Raw genomic sequence first — 10,275 nt, 5'->3', positions numbered from 1 at the left:
GCTCAATTTTTGAGGTGGAAAGAACTTTGCCAAGAAGGCATTGACTAGCTTTTCCCAAGAGTTCAGGCTTTCTTTAGGTTGTGAATCCAACCATGTTCTACCTCTGTCTCTTACAGAAAAGGGAAAGAGCATAAGCTTGTAGACTTCGGGGTCAACCCCATTGGTCTTGACAGTGTCACAGATTTGCAAGAATTCAGCTAAGAACTGATGAGGATCTTCCAATGGAAGTCCATGAAACTTTCAATTCTGTTGCATCAGAGAAACTAATTGAGGCTTAAGCTCAAAGTTGTTTGCTCTAATAGCAGGGATTGAGATGCTTCTCCCATAGAAGTCAGGGGTAGGTGCAGTAAAGTCACCAAGCACCTACCTTGTATTGTTGGCATTGTTGTTGCTTTCGGCTGCCATGTCTTCTTCTTGTTTAAAAAGTTCTGTTAGGTCCTCTATAGAGAGTTGTAATTTAGCTTCTCTTAGCTTTCTCTTCAAGGTCCTTTCAGGTTCAGGATCAGCTTCAACAAGAATGCCTTTGTCCTTGCTCCTGCTCATATGAAAAGAGAGGAGAAGAAAATATGGAATCATCTATGTCACTGTATAGAGATTTCTTAAGGTGTCAGAGAAAAAGAAAAATAAAAGGATGAGGTAGAGAAGAGAGAATTCGAACTTATCAAGAGAGATAGAGCTCGAATTGTTGATAATGGAGAGGTGTTAGTCCTTTAAATAGAAGGATGTGAGAAGAGGGGAAGAATTTTCGAAAATAAAGTAAAAGATTTTGAAATAATTAAGAGAAATTTTGAAGAATTGGTAAATGATTTTTGAAAACTAAGAATGGGAAAAAAATTAAGTTTTTTTTTTTGAAAAAGATTTTGAAACTAGAAATCAAAAAGATATGATTGAAACTTAATTTTGAAAAAGATGTGATTGAAAAGACATGATTAAGAAGATATGATTGAGAATCAAATTTAAAAGAAGAAAGTTTTAAAATTAAAGTTGATTACTTGACCAACAAGAAATTAAAAGATATGATTCTAGAATTAAAACTTTTGATCCTTTCTTAATAGGCAAGTAATAACTTGAAAATTTTGAATTAAATCACTAATTGTAGCAAGGATTTTCGAAAATAGTAGTAAATAAAAAAAATTGAAAAGAAATTGATTTTGAAAAGATATGATTGAAAAGATATGATTTGAAAAAAAATTGATTTTGAAAAATTATGAATACTTGAAAAAGATTTGATTTAAAAAAAAATCTTCCCTCTAGGGTCCATTCTGGCGTTTAACGCCCAAAATGCTACCTTTTTGGGCTGGCGTTTAAACGCCAGTTTTTCTTCCTCACTGGGCGTTTTGAACGCCCAGCTTTTTCTGTGTAATTCCTCTGCTGCATGTTCTGAGTCTTTAATTCTCTGTATTATTGACTTGAAAAGACATAGTTTTGAAAATTTTTGAATTTTTAATGATGAGAAACAATAATAATAAAAAATGCAACTAAGATCAAATAAACAATGCATGCAAGACACCAAACTCAGAAGTTTGTATACTAAGGACTATAACAATTTAAAAATGCATGTAAGAAACAACAAAAGACACAAAATAAGAGAAATTAAAGATCAGAGCTATGAAATCATCAAGAACAACTTGAAGATCAATGAAGAACATATTGCATTTTTTTTCGAAAAAATGCAAGAAGAATGCAATTGACACCAAACATAAGATTAGACACTAGACTCAAACAAGAAACATAAAATATTTTTTATTTTTAAAATTTTATAGAATTTTTTTGTGATATTTTTTTTGTAATTTTTCGAAAATTATTTGGAAAAGAAAATAAAAATTTCAAAATTCTTAATAAGAATTCCAGGAATCATGCAATGTTAGTCTAAAGCTTCAGTCTAAAAAGATTAGACATGGCTAGCCAAGGTTCAGCATGACATTACATACAACAGCCAAATTAATGAGAATCAACTAGCTCCTGTGATGATGAAAGAATCATCTGAAACTCTTGAATTCATTCTTAAAAATTTTGAAAAATAAAATAAAGTTACCTAATCTAAGCAACAAGATGAACCGTCAGTTGTCCAAACTCGAACAATCCCTGGCAACGGCGCCAAAAACTTAGTGCACGAAATTGTGATCATCAATGGCGCCAACATCATGGTACGCACAATTGTAATCTCAACTCTTTGTCACAACTCCGCATAACTAACCAGCAAGTGCACTCGGTCGTCCAAGTAATAAACCTTACGTGAGTAAGGTTCGATCCCACGGAGACTGTCGGCTTGAAGCAAGCTATGGTCATCTTGTAAATCTCAGTCAGTTGAATTCAAATGGTTATGGAGAATTGATAATTAAAAGATAAATAAAACATAAAATAAAGATAGAGATACTTATGTAATTCATTGGTGAGAATTTCAGATAAGCGTATGAAGATGCTTTGTTCCTTCTGAACCTCTCTTTCCTATTGCCTTCTTCCAATCATTCATATTCCTTTCCATGGCAAGCTTTATGTTGGGCATCACTGTTGTCAATGGCTACTTCCCGTCCTCTCAGTGAAAATGTTCCAAATGCGCTGTCACCGCACGGCTAATCATCTGTCGATTCTCGATCATGTTGGAATAGGATCCATTGATCCTTTTGCGTCTATCACACGCCCAACACTCGCGAGTTTGAAGCTCGTCACAGTCATCCCTTCCCCGATCCTACTCGGAATACCACAGACAAGGTTTAGACTTTCCGGACCTCAGGAATGGCCGCCAATAATTCTAGCCTATACCACGAAGGTTTTAATCTTAGATTAGAAACCCAAGAGATACACATTAAAGCTTGATTGCATGTAGAACGGAAGTGGTTGTCAGGCACGCGTTCATAGGTAAGTGATGAGCGGAAAATTTATACGTTTTTTGGCATTGTTTTTAGTATGTTTTTAGTATGATTTAATTAGTTTTAATTATATTTTTATTAGTTTTTAATTAAAATTCACATTTCTGGACTTTACTATGAGTTTGTGTATTTTTCTGTGATTTCAGGTATTTTCTAGCTGAAATTGAGGGACCTGAGCAAAAATCAGATTCAGAGGTTGAAGAAGGACTGCAGATGCTGATGGATTCTGACCTCCCTGCACTCAAAGTAGCTTTTCTGGAGCTATGGAACTTCAAATGGCGCGCTTCCAATTGCGTTGGAAAGTAGACATCCAGGGCTTTCCATCAATATATAATAGTCCATAGTTTGTTCGAGTTTAGATGACGCAAACTGGCGTTGAACTCCAGTTCCATGTTGTAGTCTGGCGTTCAGCGCCAGAAACAAGTTGCAAAGTGGAGTTCAACGTCAAAAACACGTTACAAACTGGCGTTCAACTCCAAGAATGACCTCTCCACGTGAAAGCTTCATGCTCAGCCCAAGCACACACCAAGTGGGCCCCGGAAGTGGATTTCTACATCAATTACTTACTTCTGTAAACCCTAGTAGCTAGTCTAGTATAAATAGGACTTTTTACTATTATTTTAGAGAAATCTTTGGAACGTTTTTTCTTAGACTTGGGGGATGGCCATTCGGCCATGTCTGGAGCATTATCACTTATGTATTTTCCACGGTAGAGTTTCTACACACCATAGATTAAGGTGTGGAGCTCTGCTGTTCCTCAAGGATTAATGCAAAGTACTACTGTTTTTTTATTCAATTCAACTTATTCCACTTCTAAGATATTCATTCGCACTTCAATATGATGGATGTGATGATCGTGACAGTCATCATCATTCTCAACTTATGAATGCGTGCCTGACAACCACTTCCGTTCTACCTTAGACTGAATGGATATCTCTTGGATACCTAATACAGGGGACCGAGTCCGAGTTATTAGTGTCTTCGTGGTATAAGTTAGAACCCATGGATGGCCATTCCTGAGATCCAGAAAGTCTAAACCTTGTCTGTGGTATTCCGAGTAGGATCTGGGAAGGGATGGCTGTGACGAGCTTCAAACTCACGAGTGCTGGGCGTAGTGATAGATGCAAAAGGATAGTAAATCCTATTCCAGTATGATCGAGAACCGACAGATGATTAGCCATGCAGTGACAGCGCATTGGACCATTTTCACAGGAGGATGGGACATAGCCATTGACAATGGTGATGCCCTACATAAAGCATGCCATGGAAAGGAGTAGGATTGATTGGATGAAGACAGCAGGAAAGCAGAGATCAGAGGAACAAAAGCATCTCTATACGCTTACCTGAAATTCTCACCAATGAATTACATAAGTACCACTATCCTATTTTATATTTTATTTATTTTCATCCACTATAATTTCTTAATACAATTTAATCTGACTGACTGAGATTTACAAGGTGACCATAGCTTGCTTCAAGCCGACAATCTCCGTGGGATCGACCCTTACTCACGTAAGGTTTATTACTTGGACGACCCAGTGTACTTGCTGGTTAGTTGTACGAAGTTGTGAAACAGATATAAGATCATGAATGTGCGTATTGAGTTTTTAGCGTCGTTACCAAGGAATGGAATGATCACGATTTTGCACACCAAGTTTTTGGCGCCGTTGCCGGGGATTGTTCGAGTTTGGACAACTGACGGTTCATCTTGTTGCTCAAATTAGGTAATTTTATTTTATTTTTAAGCTTTTTATTTCTTATTTTCGAAAAATACAAAAAAAAAATTTTTTTTCTTTCTTCTTTTTCGTTTTCCCAATTAAATTTCGAAAAAAATATAAAAAAAAGTTTAATAAAATCATAAAATCAAAAATAATTTTGTGTTTCTTGTTTGAGTCTAGAGTCAATTTTTAAGTTTGGTGTCTTGCATGTGTTTGTTTTTCTCAAGAATTTTCAAAAATTCATCATATGTTCTTCATGATCTTCAAGTCGTTCTTGGCCAGTCTTCTTGTTTGATCTTCATATTTTCTTGTTTTGTGTCTTTTCTTGTTTTTGATATGCATTTTTAATTTGTTAGTTTCTAAAGTTTGAAAATTTCTAAGTTTGGTGTCTTGCATGTTTTTCTTTCATTAAAAAAAATTTTCAAAAATAAGTCTTGATGTTCATCTTGATCTTCAAAGTGTTCTTGGTGTTCATCTTGACATTCATAGTGTTCTTGCATGCATTGTGTGTTTTGATTCATAATTTTTATGTTATGAGTCTTTTTCATGTTTTTCTCTTCCTTCATTAAAAATTCAAAAATAAAAAAATATCTTTTCCTTATTTTACTCAAAATTTTCGAAAATATGATTTGATTTAGTCAAAAAGTTTTTAAATTTAATTGTTTCTTATGAATCAAATCAAATTTTCAATTTAAAAATCTTATCTTTTCAAAATCTTTTTCAAAAATCAAATATTTTTCATTTTACCTTCATATTTTCGAAAACTTTTTAAATTTGATTTTAAAAATCTTTTTCTTATTTTATTTCTTAATTTTCAAAATCTTTTCTAACTTCTTATCTTTTTAAAAATTGATTTTCAAATCTTATCTTTTTGTTTCAATCATATTTTTTTAAATTTCAATCATATCTTTTTCAAAAACAAATTTCAAAACTTTTTCAATCAATCTTATCTTTTTGTTTCAATCATATCTTTTTCAAAACTACATAACTAATCCTCTATCTCTTATTTTCGAAAATTTCCTCTCTCCTTTTTTAAAATTCCTTTTTAATTAACTTAATTATTTTAATTTTAATTTAATTTCAATTTTTAATTTTCTAATTCTAAGCTTAATTTTAAATTTTTTTTATTTCTATTTTTCGAAATTTAACTTTAAATTTTAAATTTTTATTTTTCGAATTCTCTCACCTCTCATCTCCTTCTACTTATTTATTCATCTACTAACACTTCTCTTTCACCCAAAAATTCGAACACCACCTCCCTCTCTGTGTTCGAGTTTTTCCTCTTCTCTTCTTTACATTACATTCTTTTCTTCTTCTACTCACACAAAGGAATCTCTATACTGTGACATAGAGGATTCCATATTTTCTTTGTTATTCCCTTCTTTGTCATATGAGCAGGAGCAAGAACAAGAACATTCTTGTTGAAGCAGATCCTGAACCTGAAAGGACTCTGAAAAGGAAACTAAGAGAAGCTAAAATACAACAATCCAGAGACAACCTTACAGGAATTTTCAAATAGGAAGAGGAGATGGCAGCCGAAAATAATAATAATGCAAGGAAGATGCTTGGTGACTTCACTGCACCTAATTCCAATTTACATGGGAGAAGCATCTCAATTCCTGCCATTGGAGCAAACAACTTTGAGCTGAAACCTCAATTAGTTTCTCTGATGCAGCAGAACTATAAGTTTCATGGACTTCCATCTGAAGATCCTTTTCAGTTCTTAACTGAATTCTTGCAGATCTGTGATACTGTTAAGACCAATGGGGTTGATCCTAAGGTCTACAGGCTTATGCTTTTCCCATTTGCTGTAAGAGACAGAACTAGAACATGGTTGGACTCTCAACCTAAAGATAGCCTGAACTCTTGGTATAAGCTGGTCACGGCTTTCTTAGCCAAGTTCTTTCCTCCTCAAAAGCTTAGCAAACTTAGAGTGGATGTTCAAACCTTCAGACAGAAAGAAGGTGAATCCCTTTATGAAGCTTGGGAGAGATACAAGCAACTGACCAAAAAGTGTCCTTCTGACATGCTTTCAGAATGGACCATCCTGGATATATTCTATGATGGTCTGTCTGAATTAGCTAAGATGTCGTTAGATACTTCTGCAGGTGGATCCATTCACCTAAAGAAAACACCTGCAGAAGCTCAGGAACTCATTGACATGGTTGCCAATAACCAATTCATGTACACTTCTGAAAGGAATCCTGTAAATAATGGGACGCCTTAGAAGAAGGGAGTTCTTAAAATTGATGCTCTGAATGCCATATTGGCTCAGAATAAAATATTGACTTAGCAAGTCAATATGATTTCTCAGAGTCTGAATGGAATGCAAGCTGCATCCAACAGTACTCAAGAGGCATCTTCTGAGGAAGAAGCTTATGATCCTGAGAACCCTGCAATAGCAGAGGTGAATTACATGGGTGAACCCTATGGAAACACCTATAATCCCTCATGGAGAAATCACCCAAATCTCGCATGGAAGGATCAACAAAAGCCTCAACAAGGCTTTAATAATGGTGGAAGAAACAGGTTTAGCAATAGCAAGCCTTTTCCATCATCCACTCAGCAAAAGACAGAGAGTTCTGAGCAGAATCCATCTAGCTTGGCAAATATAGTCTCTGATCTATCTAAGGCCACTCTAAGTTTCATGAATGAAACAAGGTCCTCTGTTAGAAATTTGGAAGTACAAGTGGGCCAGCTAAGTAAAAGGATCACTGAAATTCCTCCTAGTACTCTTCCAAGCAATACAGAAGAAAATCCAAAAGGAGAGTGCAAGGCCATTGAAATGACCATCATGGTCGAAACCACAAAAGAGGAGGAGGACGTGAATCCCAGTGAGGAAGACCTCCTGGGAAGTCCAGAGATCAATAAGGAGTTTCCCTCTGAGGAACCAAAGGAATCTGAGGCTCATCTAGAGACCATAGAGATTCCATTGAACCTCCTTATGCCATTCATGAGCTCTGATGAGTATTCTTCTTCTGAAGAGAATGAAGATGTTACTGAAGAGCAAGTTGCCAAGTACCTTTGTGCTATCATGAAGCTGAATGCCAAATTATTTGGTAATGAGACTTGGGAAGATGAACCTCCCTTGCTCACCAATGAACTGAGTGATCTGGATCAACTGAGACTGCCTCAGAAGAAACAGGATCCTGGAAAGTTCTTAATACCTGTACCATAGGCACCATGACCTTTGAGAAGGCTCTATGTGACCTTGGGTCAGGGATAAACCTCATGCCCCTCTCTATAATGGAGAAATTGGGAATCTTTGAGGTGCAAGCTGCCAGAATCTCACTAGAGATGGCAGACAACTCAAGAAAACATGCTTATGGACTAGTAGAGGACATGTTAGTAAAGGTTGAAGACCTTTACATCCCTGCTGATTTCATAATCCTAGACACTGGGAAGGAAGAGGATGAATCCTTCATCCTTGGAAGACCCTTCCTAGCCACAGCAAGAGCTGTGATTGATGTGGACAGAGGAGAGTTGGTCCTTCAACTGAATGAGGACTACCTTGTGTTTAAAACTCAAGGTCCTCCTTCTGTAACCATAGAGAGGAAGCATGAAAAGCTCCTCTCAGTACAGAGTCAAACAAAGCCCCCACAATCAAACTCTAAGTTTGGTGTTGGGAGGCCTCAGCCAAACTCTAAGTTTGGTGTTGAACTCCCAAATCCAAACTCTAAGTTTGGTGTTGGGAATCTATAAAATTGACTTGATCACCTGTGTGGCTCAGTGAGAGCCCACTGTCAAGCTATAGACATTAAAGAAGCGCTTGTTGGGAGGCAACCCAATGTTATTTAATCATTTTTATTTTATTTTCTCTTTGCTATTTCATGTTTTATTAGGTTGATGATCATGTGGAGTCACAAAAACTATAGAAAAATCAAAAACAGAATGAAAAACAGCATTGAAAACAGAACACCTTGGAGGAAGGGCTTACTGGCGTTTAAACGCCAGTAAAGAGCATCTGGCTGGCGTTTAACGCCAGGAATGCACCCCAAAGGAAAACTGGCGTTCAACGCCAGAAACATGCTGCAGACTGGCGTTGAACGCCCAAAACAAGCATGGAAGTGGTGTTTAACGCCAGAAACATGCTGCAATCTGGCGTTAAACGCCAAGATTGCCTACAGAGGACGTTTACACGCCTAATTGGAGCAGGGATGATTAAAGTCCTTGGCCCCACTGGATCTGTGGACCCACAGGATCCCCACCTACTTCTTCTCTCCTCTTCACACCTTTTCATAACTCTCTTCCCCAAATACCCCTCACCAATCAACTCAATCACTCTTTCGCATCACCTCTTCACCACTCACATCCATCCTCTCTTCCCCAAAAACCCCACCTACCTTTAAATTCAACATAATTTCCCTCCCAAACCCAACCCTAAATGGCCGAACCCTAACCCCTCCCCACTCCTATATAAACCCCTCATTCCTTCTTCATTTTCACACAACACAACCCTCTCTTCTTCCCCTTGGCAAAATCCACCTTCTCCCTCCATCTCCTCCATTTTTCTTCTTCTTCTACTTCTTTCTCTTTTCTTTTGCTCGAGGACGAGCAACCATTTTAAGTTTGGTGTGGTAAAAGCATTGCTTTTTGTTTTTCCATAACCATTTATGGCACTTAAGGCCAGAGAAACATCTAGAAAGAGGAAAGGGAAGGCAATCGCTTCCACCTCTGAGTCATGGGAGATGGAGAGATTCATCTCTAAGGTTCATCAAGACCACTTCTATGAAGTTGTGGCCAAGAAGAAAGTGATCCCTGAGGTTCCTTTCAAGCTCAAAAAGAATGAGTATCCGAAGATCCGACACGAGATCCGAAGAAGAGGTTGGGAAGTTCTCACCAACCCCATTCAACAAGTCAGGATCCTAATGGTTCAAGAGTTCTATTCCAATGCATGGATCACTAGGAACCATGATCAAAGTAAGAACCCGAACCCAAAGAATTATCTTACCATGATTCGGGGGAACTACTTAGATTTCAGTCCAGAAAATGTAAGGCTGGCGTTCAACTTGCCAATGATAGAAGAAAACGCACGCCCCTACACAAGAAGAGTCAACTTTGATCAAAGGTTGGACCAAGTCCTCATGGACATATGTGTGGAAGGAGCTCAATGGAAGATTGACTCAAAAGGCAAACCGGTTCAACTGAGAAGATTGGACCTTAAGCCTGTAGCTAGAGGATGGTTGGAGTTCATTCAACGCTCAATCATTCCCACTAGCAACTGGTCTGAAGTTACTATAGACCGGGCCATCATGATCCATAGTATCATGATTGGGGAGGAAGTGGAAGTTCATGAGATTATACCTCAAGAATTCTACAAGGTGGCTGACAAGACCTCCACTTTGGCAAGGTTAGCCTTTCCTCACCTCATTTGCCACCTCTACAATTCGGCTGGAATTGACATAGAGGGAGACATCCTCATTGAAGAGGATAAGCCCATCACTAAGAAAAAGATGGAGCAAACAAGAGAGCATGGACCTCAACATGAGCATGAGGAAATTCCTCACCATGAAATCCCTGAGATGCCTCAAGGGATGCACTTTCCTCCACAAAACTATTGGGAACAAATCAACACTTCCCTAGGTGAATTAAGTTCCAACATGGGACAATTAAGGGTGGAACATCAAGAGCACTCCATCATCCTCCATGAAATTAGAGAAGATCAAAGAGCTATGAGGGAGGAGCAA

General features: G+C 37.4%; 1 non-coding gene across 1 annotated transcript; it reads right to left on the bottom strand.

Annotated features, from left to right (window-relative positions):
• Positions 1–6,512: 6,512 nt before the first annotated feature.
• On the bottom strand, positions 6,513–6,620 carry LOC148568022 (small nucleolar RNA R71). The gene has a single exon (XR_015882012.1). It is a non-coding gene; the product is annotated as a small nucleolar RNA R71 (small nucleolar RNA).
• Between the last annotated feature and the right edge of the window lie 3,655 nt (positions 6,621–10,275).

This window comes from Arachis ipaensis, chromosome B4 (genome assembly GCF_059453495.1).
Source record: "Arachis ipaensis isolate K30076 ecotype BB chromosome B4, ASM5945349v1, whole genome shotgun sequence".
NCBI classification, from domain to species: Eukaryota; Viridiplantae; Streptophyta; class Magnoliopsida; order Fabales; family Fabaceae; genus Arachis; species Arachis ipaensis.
Note: the sequence above shows the minus strand (reverse complement) of the source record. Positions and strands in the feature narration are given on the sequence as shown.